Below are 11182 nucleotides of genomic sequence, written 5' to 3'. Positions count from 1 at the left end.
GTTGCACAAATAGGTCTTTTAATTGGAAGGTGAAATTTATTCTTTAATTCCTCCCCGACACACTTCACTTCTCAATGCGCAGTGTTGTGTGCCCCCCTGCCATGGTGTTTTACAATGTAACGACCTGCACTGGCAGTCTGTGCCCCTCCAGCGGTTTTTATGGTTAGGAATAAACACTAATAAAGGGGAGGTCGTAGACATCTGAAGCTAGTGCGCTTTCAAACCATGGTTAAAAACTAGTTTCACAGGTGACTAGTTAGCAGATGGAATAGAAATGGGATTTCGATAAATGGAAATGAGCGGGTCTCATCTGTGATGCTGCTCTTGGTAAATGAAGTGATGGGAATTGCACCATCAATGGAAGCAGATACTGGCAAAGTGACTGCGCATGTACCCATTGAGGTACTCTAAAATGGAGCAAATGTGGATGAAAGCGTAAACACCTTGGAGAAAATTCCTTTAAGAAACCCCTTAACCATCCTCCAAAGCTGGGGTAAGGGGTTAAAGAAATGATTTTTCACAGGTGGACTGAATACATCCTCAGAAAAGCGGGTAAAGGCTGGGTCTTCCGGCTCCATTAAATATCCAACATACTGCATTGTCATTTTAGTAAAGTGTCGGAAGGCTTGCATTTATAAAAATAGCAAGCTTTTAGAGGCTGCAATTTTAGTCTATAATTGCTTAATGAGATACTATTTGAGCAAAAGCATAATGGAATGTGTGTGTGTACGTGGAGCAGATTTGACCAGTAAAATCCTCTTATGTGAATTTTAACACCTTTTAAACAAGCAACCTGCACATTACTGAGGAACATCCCAGTAACACTGATAGCTCCATTGAAAAGAGGTATGGTTGGGAAGATGCACTTGCAAACACACGGTTTGTCATTTCTTTAGTTTGCTGCAGGTCCGGAAACCTGGCTTTAAATAGTAACAATTATACAACACTTTATCTATAAATCAATAAATATGATAGGTAAGTCACTAAAAAGCATTGTTTTAAGAGGGATATTTCACAAGAAGCAGATTTTGCTGCACTGACCCTCAGACAAGTCCTTCCCAAATTGAGGAGCCCTGACAGCCGAGGCTCTCACTTTGTGTTTGTGACATTGGAATAACGAAAAAGGAAGCATTTGAGGGTTTTGAGGAGTAAAGGGGAACATCACGTCAACATGAGGGTCACAAATGTAACTTGGGCCGAAGCTATTCAGGCCTTTAAAAGTTATCAGTCAGAGATTGTAATTGATTCAAAAAGCAATGAGTAGACAATACAGGTATGCCAGGATTTTTGAAATGTGGCCCTGACTGCTTAGTTTTGAATTAGCAGTAAAAAAGATGGACATTTCTTTCAGAAGCCAGAGCCCAGGGAGTCACAATACTCCAGTCAACAGCTGTAAAGGCATGAGTAACAGTTTTCAGGTTTTTAGTTGACTGAAATTGTCTAATATTTGAAATGTTTCTCAGATGCAGAAAACAGGATTGAACCATAGATTTAATCTGTTTATCTAAGCTAAGGCTGTAATGAGGGGATGACACAAAGACCTGAACATTTTGGGGTCACAGAATGAGAGGGTGTAATTAAGAATTTGAGAATACAGTAATGGATCTGTCTGCACAGATGATCTGCAAAGTATCTCTGTCTTATCCCTGTTTGGTTGTAGGAGAAATTGTAAGACAACCACTCACGAAGATTGCGAAGGAAGTCTGGGAAGGATTCTGTTTTTATTTCTGAAAATGGTTTGCAGGGTAACAGCTTAGTTGTGTGTCATCTGTGGAAGAGTGGAAATTGATATTTGTACAATATTGCCAAGTTTTCTTTTTTGGGGGTAAAAGGCATCAGTATGCTCCAAATGAAGTTATTGACCGATGTAAATCAGTATCTGAAACCCTCTCCACTCACACCTTTCTGAATACAGAATCTGGGGGCCTGCATCCAACAATTTCTGTACAGACATTCATGGTCTCTGCTGGAAAGATCCTACAGACTTTTGTGATCCCTCGATTTTTACTTTTTCATCTGTGTTTTTGAGTGAAATGTTTTAAAAACTACTGAAGAGACTGCCGTGAACTTAGGTACAGACATTCATGTTCCCTTCAGAATGAACTGAATCACTTTGGTGAGCCTCTGACTTAATTTATTTTGTGCCATTTATTGAGCAAATGCTTACACGTTAAACTCAGATGGTTAACATGGGCATGTTAGCCTTGTCATTGTGAGCATGCTAGCTTGCTGATGTTAGCATTTAGGTCAAAGCACTGTGCCTAAGTAGAGCCTCACGAAGCTGCCCGCATGGCTGTAGAGACTTGTCTGGTTAGTTAGTCTTGCATGTACGAGCCAGTGCAACACCGGGATCGCTCTGAAGAGAGACTGTCCAAAAGTGTGCGTCTTTATCAGTTGTATGATTCCTTGAGTCTCGGCCCATTTTATGAGAGCAGGTTTCTTACCCTGCCTTTTGATTGTGGCTGTTTAGAAGAGGTATAAACACTTGCCTCGAGACATGCTCAGAATACACTCTGTATGACCCAAGGCCTTCTGGCCTGTCTAGTTGTGTATAGCGGAAACACCTCTCACCCGTGGTTTTTCACCACATTTAGACTCACCCACCCTGTCTTTGTGACCTTGGCATTGGACCAGCAGACTGTAGGCAGTGTGCTGCCAGCGTAGACGGTGGTCTGTCAGGCGCTGAGACTACAGGTTGTGAACAGGTATTTTCAGAAAAGGTGCTATTATCGGTACCAGCTTTCAGAATATTTTCACAAAAGCTTTACACTCAGGGTAAGATGGTGACACTATGGGGAGGCATGACAAAATGAATAAAATTACTTTATTTTTTTGCCCAAATTAGACGGAATGCTATGAAAAAGACCAGCTGGCGATACTGAAAGGTGCCAGCACAATGATTTTCACACTGTCAGAAAATAACCCCTGTGCCCACATTATGCCATCTGTCAGGTGGTCGTATGTGATCTCACTCCTAGACACCAGATCATATCTGAACACAGTCCTAAGGATTCCCTACATACACCTCACATATAAGGTGTTATTTCCTATGATTTGATTCTAGGACTTTCTAATTTGATCCTCAAAAGGAAAATCACCAATTGCAAGAGTGCAAGCCTTTGGTGATTGAGTATCTAGCAGCCATTGTTTATTCCAGTTGATGCTTTACCCCGATGGAAAAACAAATAAGAAGTCTATTTGGGTTAGGTAATGACTCCCGGCTGGCTGCCTCTTGTCCAGCCCGAAGGCTCTCCAAGTGTCATATAATCAGTACACCCAAGTCCTTAAATGCGTGCCAGTTCTGACAAACAACAAAGCTGGCATGAAGATAATTGCGTTTGTGGTCCCTGCGCATCCCCTTCCTCGCTGGCGTAAGAGGCAGCCACTGCCTCGCCTCATTTGGGAAGTGCTGTTTTTCATCCTTCGCGATGACAGCCACACTCTTGTCATTCCTGCCGCATGCTTGCCACAGCCGCCTTGCTCTCCTCGAGACTGTTCTTTTTTTCTTCGCCCCCCACTCTTCTCCATCAATGTTTTGGGCAATTCCTTTTTTTTTTTTTGACTCAATTAATTCAGGGACACGAATGAATACAGCCCAGCAAAGAAAACAGTGCAGCCCTTGAGTTCTGTCCAATCTGAGTCAGTACTCGACCGTTTCACAGCAGGAACTTAGGAGCTTTTGCCAACATCGCTATTGCTGCTCCTGATGATGATGATCATGAGGGTGATGGTGAGGATGAGGATGATGATAGCCCCTACTATTAGTGCAGACTGTGCCTCAAGAGGCCCGAAGCAGTCGGCTTTTTATCCCTTGTCATGACACCTGACCGTATAAATGGGGCCTGTCTGTTTGTTTTATCATCAACAGCGCCAGGCCTTGCCTCCCAGGCAAACAGAGACAGGGTCAGGGAGACTACAGCTAAAGATGTGGCAATAAGAGCGATGATGGCTGCTACGGTCACTCCACTTACTCCCATGGGGCTCCTGGCTTTTTTTATATTGCGCCACGTCCTTTAATACGTGGTGACTAGGTCCCTCGGGGTACAGAAAAGTGAATTGCAGAATCTGTTGTTTCACAGTATCAATGGGCTTTTTTCCGACTTCTTGCTATTTTAGTGGCAGATCAGCTCCGGTTATGTGAGCAGTTAACATTTGTTTATGTGACGCACCATTACAGGGTGTTGTGTTGTTTTTTTTTTTGACTGACCTTGTGTAGTAGCTGATACGCTTTACTTTGCTTCTCTAATCTTCACTTGTTGAAGTTTTGAATTGTGGAATGTAGAGGCTGTCTTTTTTTAAAAATATAAATCATTGACAAGTATGATATCTACACCATCTACTGTATAACATGCAGCTTTGGATTCCACATTATTTTTCCTCTGGATGTCTCTGCTTTACAATTCTGATAAAAGGGTACAGAACTACACTGTGTTTTTAATTGGTGTCACTCAGAGCTGCAGTCTTTTTGACAGAGTAGCCGTCTCCAGCGGAAGACCCATCTCAAGAAGAACAGCTCTGCCAGGCTTGAAGCCCTCAGCCCCCCTTCTCTTTTTTCCCACCCTCTATTGCACCCCACCACCCGTCCAGGCCTTTTTCTGTTCTACATTTTGACTTAACCCCCCTTAGGATGAACTCAGCCTGTCACCTACTTCCCTCCGGCCTGATCCTGCTCTGATCAATGCCACTTCCCTCCCCCTTGACAGTACCAACGGGGAAATTGAGGCATTAATTACCCACCCCATAGCTCGTTACCCAGGCTCAGCCCTCTCAGCTTCCTGGCTCTTCACTGACTCTGCAATTGTAATTCAGCTGGGGGGAGCAGGACGTGAGGATAATAACAGAGGGTACCCGTCCAAATGGACGATCGCCCACTGATAGATGATCTGCTGGGCCGGACGTGACGGAACTGACGTTAGGGGGCCAGGAGTGACTCCGCCGTGATTGACACACAGCTTTGGCACCGGGATTATGTGTGAGAGAAATAATTTATGACTTTCTCTTCCAGAGCCGAGACGAATGCCAGAAATGAGTAATGACCTCTTGGAAGTTCAGCTTCTCTGATCGCAAACAATAGCACAGGTTGTCACTGCTGTGGAAATGACAGAATTGATGGCGTTATCAGAGTGAGAAGCTAATGGACTAAATCATGGAAACGGCAGTTTAATTAAATATCAGGACCCTGCTATGAACAACATTTTAACATTTGAGACATTCTTACTGATCAATATTGTTCCTAGCTGCGGTACAAAGAAAATGAAGGTACATTGTTGTTTCTTCTGCGAACCACCTCTTTTTATGTATCCCCCACTATTTTGTCATTCTTTCCTCTCCCTGCCCTTTGGTGTTATGCTTTTTCTCTGACAGTTTGAGTGCCAAAGTCTTGAATGCCCAGCAGTTGGCCACTTTTGTGTTATTCAGCGTCTGATGTTTTCATGTAAGCACTGCGGTGGAAAAATTATTCTTTATTTGCCTCTCCTCAAGCATTTACCCCCCTTCACCATTTTTGCCATAGCCCTTATTCCGTTTCCCATCTATCCCTCTATCAGCAACTTTTCCTTATCCCTCCATGCTATATTCTGTATCTGTATCTGCTTCTGCTCCATTTTCTCTTTGTCTCCGCCCCACCGCTTTCCACTATCCACCCTCTCCTCCCTCTGTCTCTGCTTTGCCCATTACACCCCACCCCATCTCACCCACTCCCTCTCTCTTCCTTTCTCCCTCTTCCCATCTTTGCCTTTCTTTGCTCAGGACTGATCTGCTCTCATTACATTGATGGCCCCGATGATTCAGTTGAATGGTGCACTGTCTCCTCGGTGCCTCTCCAAGGCCTTTCTTTGCAGCCTGCTCATGCAGCAGCACTCAGATGTGACAGCAGCCTGGACTCATTCTCTGCGGGCAAAGATGACAGCATGGCACCTGCTACTCAGCCTTGTGACCTCTTGATATTATCATATAGGTCAAAGGGAGATTTGTGTACTGATGTGTACTTTATTTAACTATGATTCTCTGGGTGTAAATGTAGATGTAAGAAGATGGAGCAAACATTGAGATGAGGAATAGCCCGGCACTTGTTGTGTGTGGGTGTGTGTGTGTGTGTGTGTGTGTGTGTGTGTGTGGGGGGGGGGGGGGGGGTATGTGTGTGCAGACAGGTATGAATGGGTAACTACAGTATGTGGGAGTATTTCATACAGTAGATGTGATTTTTTTTTCACCTGTTCCAAATTTCTCACACTTAATCAGTCTTTTTCAGATATCAGGTATAAGACCTCCCCTTTAAACTTGGCACTAGCCAGAGAGTGCCAGCAATGCACACCACCAGAACCACAGCCACCCTCTGCTATTCATCCCTTCTGGCTCATGTTTCACACATTCAGGATTACCTGCAGTGCAGATTACTCTGGTTCGCCTCCACTCCAGCTGACTCCCACTACTACATCTGCATTTAGTTGAAATGCGCATGGTGCCGGCTCAGTGTGAGGCTGTGTCCCATTTCTTTCCTCCGCCTTCATCCTTGATGCGTCTTCATCTTGCTGTACATACATGTAATGTTATTGCAGCACAAAACATAATGTTGTAACTCAGTTCCCTCTAACTCCACACTCACAGATTTTTTTTCCTTTTTAAACGTGTAGTCTTCAGCTCCAATGCTGACTCAAGTGATGTCACCTGAGGAAATTGATCAGATTTTGTGCATCTCCCTCTGGAGCCACAAAAAGGGTTTATTTATTCCATTTTTTCCATGTATGCAGTAGTACTCTTGGATACCTGTAAACATACAGTACATTGACATATAAATTCCCCTTTAAGGTTGGAAAAATAATTAAATTCCACACTGTGACAGTATCATATGTATTCTCTATTTGTCTTGTTTCTGTATATGTTATTAAACATGTTAAATATTCAAACACCAAGACTCCATGTTGTTATACACTATCCCATCAAATGGAATCAATATTCAGGATGCCTTGTGCATAATTTTAAACACATCTTTCCAAGATTCAGCTAGACATATTTGGTACATTTAAATACTTTGGGGTCCCAGCTATAAGTTTAATTAAAGTAATGCAGGTTTGAACAAGGCTTGGCTGCACAGCATGAATTTCTAATGACTCACCCACTGGTGGGTCAGTGGAGTTTTAAAGGTTAAGGGGGAAAAAACAAGAGTAGATGTTAGACCCAGATGTTAGAGTCATAGTTAAATAAAGTACACATCAGCACACAAATCTCCCTGTGACATATATGATAATATCAAGAGGTCACAGGGCTGAGCAACATGATCAAATTGTGATCTACTATTAAAGGGTAAAAAAACCAAAAAACTATGGAAGCAGATATAGTGGGTTTGGTTTTACAGTATCAACTGACGTTTTGAGACATACCATGATGAATCTTATACTGCTAACCCACTACAACAAAAGTGAATAAATTGGTTGTACTGCTGAAAGCAATTAAAATGTAGTCCGTCTCAGTTATACTGAATTACCTGCAGACCTCACTCTGAACAGTTTCCAGTGGATCTACAATACGTTCTGCCAAAGAAACAGTCCCAGTAAAACTAAGGTACGTGCAGGAGGTAAAGTGGTCCATTATTTAGGTGAACTGCCCAGAGAGTCAGCTGTTATCCAAGGTCAGAATTTCACTAGTGCACCTGACATCCAACTGAGAAAAGCCCCACAATGCATTGTAAAAAGCAGTGAGCATCGAATAGAGGTGACATCACTGCATTTCCTCTTCTGATTTAGATGAGCTGGTGGGTAAGCATCAAGACTATACTGTTAATATAAATGCAATCAAACTCACCTTTAAATAATTATATTAGCTGAACCTGTGTTCTCCAAAATTCGACAGCTCTTAAGGGCACCTTCAGAGGCACATGTATGCACTTTTACACCTTCATACTGCACAATTTTGTCTTTATTCTTAACTTTTAAGTTACCTGACTCTGAGGATATAGGTCACAAGCGAAATCCACATAGCTCTCTTTAGCAGGAGCAACTCTAAACCAAAATGACAAAAGCCATTACAGACTGATACTATATAGTGATACATACTGTAGCAGGATCGGCCAACAGTATGCCACAGAGAGCCAAAAGTCTACAGGTTTTCATTCCAACAGATCACCTCAGCAGGTGACTTCACTGATGGGTTCTTTCCGCTCTACCTGAAGATGTGCTAATTCCTGGGTCTCTGGATGGAATAAAAACCTGTAGCATGTGGGTGGCTACACTTGTATGAGCTCAAAATAGAGTCAAAAAGATTTTAGGCTTTTAAAGTGAGTGTTCACAAAGTGAGTGTTCACAAATAATTCCAAAGATTGTAGTTGTAAATCAACCTTCTGTAAACCAGTTAAATAAATCTGCATCAGAGATTCAAGTTTGCGCATGTGAAGAAAAGATAAAAAAAGAGACTGTGTGAATAAAATCTGTTAACAAATGATATCAGTGTTGAGGCTAAAATGCTGTGAAAAAGACTGCTTTTGTGAACATCTCTGTGTGGATACAAATCAGTTAAACCAGTGGGTTTAATTATATCTGACGATGCTGTAGAAAATAATGGTAAACATTTAAACTGCTGTGTGTGTATGCGAACCCATCGGGGTTCGTGGAAGAGTCTGCGCCATCGTCCACCTTGAAAATCTCCCACAGCTTTCAGGACCTGCGGTGGAGATGAAGGTAATCATGTGACAACACGATCTGAGTCAACCATGGGAGTCGCACATGCGCAAGCATAAATAGTTTATGGTATGTAGGCTCCGCCACCTTGGACAGCTACTTCTTGTTTCAACCTTATTTTCCAAGTCAGCAAATCATTGCACATTGTAGACTATAAAGCGAAGTGTAGTAGGTTTCATGTGAATAAGCAGATGCTTGAGTCTAGACATTAAAGCAATCCAGCCAAATTTAAAGAATGTAAAATTGCACTTAATTTTTCTTTTCATTTTCTCTCATCTTCATCTCTGGCTTCAAGTTGCTCAACTTGATCTCTTATCGGTCTTTGTCTCTGGCCTCTGTCTTCACACGCGGTTTGACTGTGGTAAAATCACATCTACAGTCGACTCAGATCGTGTAGTGACAAACGGAACTGCCTGGGGCACGTTCAGCCCCAGGCAGGGATGGCAGGATCGGGTATGGCGGCGTTTATATACATGTCGCTGCTGATTGGGTAACAACTCTGACACAACCACAAAAGAGAGAAAACGTACCTTAAAGTCGGTGGCACCGTGAGTTTTACAGGCAGTTTTCCACTTAGTATCTGTAACCACATGTTCTCAAAAAGTGTAACCTCACCACTGATATCATTTGCAGAAAGATTTTATTCACACAGTCTCTCTTTTTTTTTGTTTTCATATATATATATATATATATATATATATATATATATATATATATATATATATATATATATATATATAAATCTTTTCTTCCCATGCACAAACTTGAATCTCTCTTGCAGATTCATTTTACAGGTTTACAAAGGTTGATTTACTACTACAAACTTTACAAGCTCAAAAGCTTTTTGACCCTAGTTGGAGCCCACACGTGTGCTACAGTACACTGTTTTTGCAGTCAGCAGGGAAAAGCAACAGACATCGATCAAACTGTGAAATTACAAAAATTATTTGACAATTAAACTCAACAAAGAGAAAGCAAAATTTTTAATAGTTTATAGTTTTCTCTCTGTGATTCCCCTGGAGCTGTCTCGGCATCATCTCCAATTTGTTTAAATTTTTCCAACTGTGAGCAGCTCCTACATTTAATTTGTGCATTTCATTGGGGAACATTAGTGTCCATCAACAGCGCACTTGAACATCAAACAGACGTAATACTTTGTGCATACCGATACATTTCAGTATACATAATTTAGTCTCTCAGTGTGAAAGCAGTACAGACTGAAAACTATGTTAGAAGTAGTATTTATTATATATTTGGGACACAGCTCATGACACAATTGTTTGAAACCTTCATTCACTGATGTTTGTTCACTTAACAGCAGTGGAAACAAGCTGTAAACACAACACTGACATATTATCAACTCTAAATTCATACAGCAAGCATGTTAGTTATTTACTCATCCAGCAGATATGGAGCAACATTATCAATTATTTGGAGTTGTGTTTCTGGCCTTCTGATGAATGTATGGTAAGTCAAACCTTTACTGTATATTTAGTGCTGTTTCAATCACTAACTTCTGAGGGAAATTCTATGGTTGCTAAATGCTCTCCTATGATCCTCAGCTAGCTGTTCACTTTTTCTGTCTGCCATTTGGTGCTGGGCAGGTATTGTACAGTGGGTTTATCAGACCTATGGGTAGAAATGACACTGATGAGAGCAGTGAGAGTGAACCAAAAGGGAAAAGTTGCAGGCCGTAAAAACAAAACAATGAGCTAAAACAGGCTAAAAAGCTCAAGAAGAGCTGACGGGAAGTGCAGAGCTGGGTCATAATTCTTTGTTGGTTTGTCACCACAAGCAACCCCTTTCACATTACACATAGTCATCTGAACCATCGTTATTGCAAAATTATTATTGGAGCAGCTTTAAGGTCCACCCTAAAACATGTTTAGAGTTATACACACTTTTATCACAGCAGACATTTAGATTTCTCATAGCAGGAAAAGCACAGGTGCCACTAATAATATAATTAATGGCTTCCTTTCATTTAACAGTGCCAGTATATCATGGCAGAGAACTAACACGCACAACAGCATGGTGCTGTAACTATAACAACCAAACGGTATGCAGCTGTCATTAATGTTATTAGTCATGCCTCTGTGTAAAGATTCAAGAAGTCCACTGTAAGATGGGTCTGTCCTTTTTCTGGACACATAATTTGACACGTCACAGCAGGGAAAGCACAGGTGTAACTAATAACATTAATAATAGCGACATTCAATTCAGGTGTGCCACTTCCAGGGTCCTGTTGTCGTACATGTTGACTCACTGCCAGTGGTTTACTGGGACACTTCAATGGAACAGAGCCATCGTTAATGTGATTAGTTCCCACTGTGCTTCTCCTGCTATGACGAGTCAAAACATATGCTGTGAAAAAAGGAGGCCTGTTTGCATTATCCTTAGATTTGTAGGTTTACTTATTTGTTCTGCAGTTGTATTTTACTTGTTTTTCTGTTGTGGCCAAACCTAGAAAGGACAAAAAATTTATAGCTATCTGAAACATCAATGGTAAA

Source organism: Xiphias gladius, chromosome 14 (genome assembly GCF_016859285.1).
Source record: "Xiphias gladius isolate SHS-SW01 ecotype Sanya breed wild chromosome 14, ASM1685928v1, whole genome shotgun sequence".
In the NCBI taxonomy this organism is placed as follows: Eukaryota; Metazoa; Chordata; class Actinopteri; order Istiophoriformes; family Xiphiidae; genus Xiphias; species Xiphias gladius.
This window is presented reverse-complemented; position numbering follows the sequence as displayed.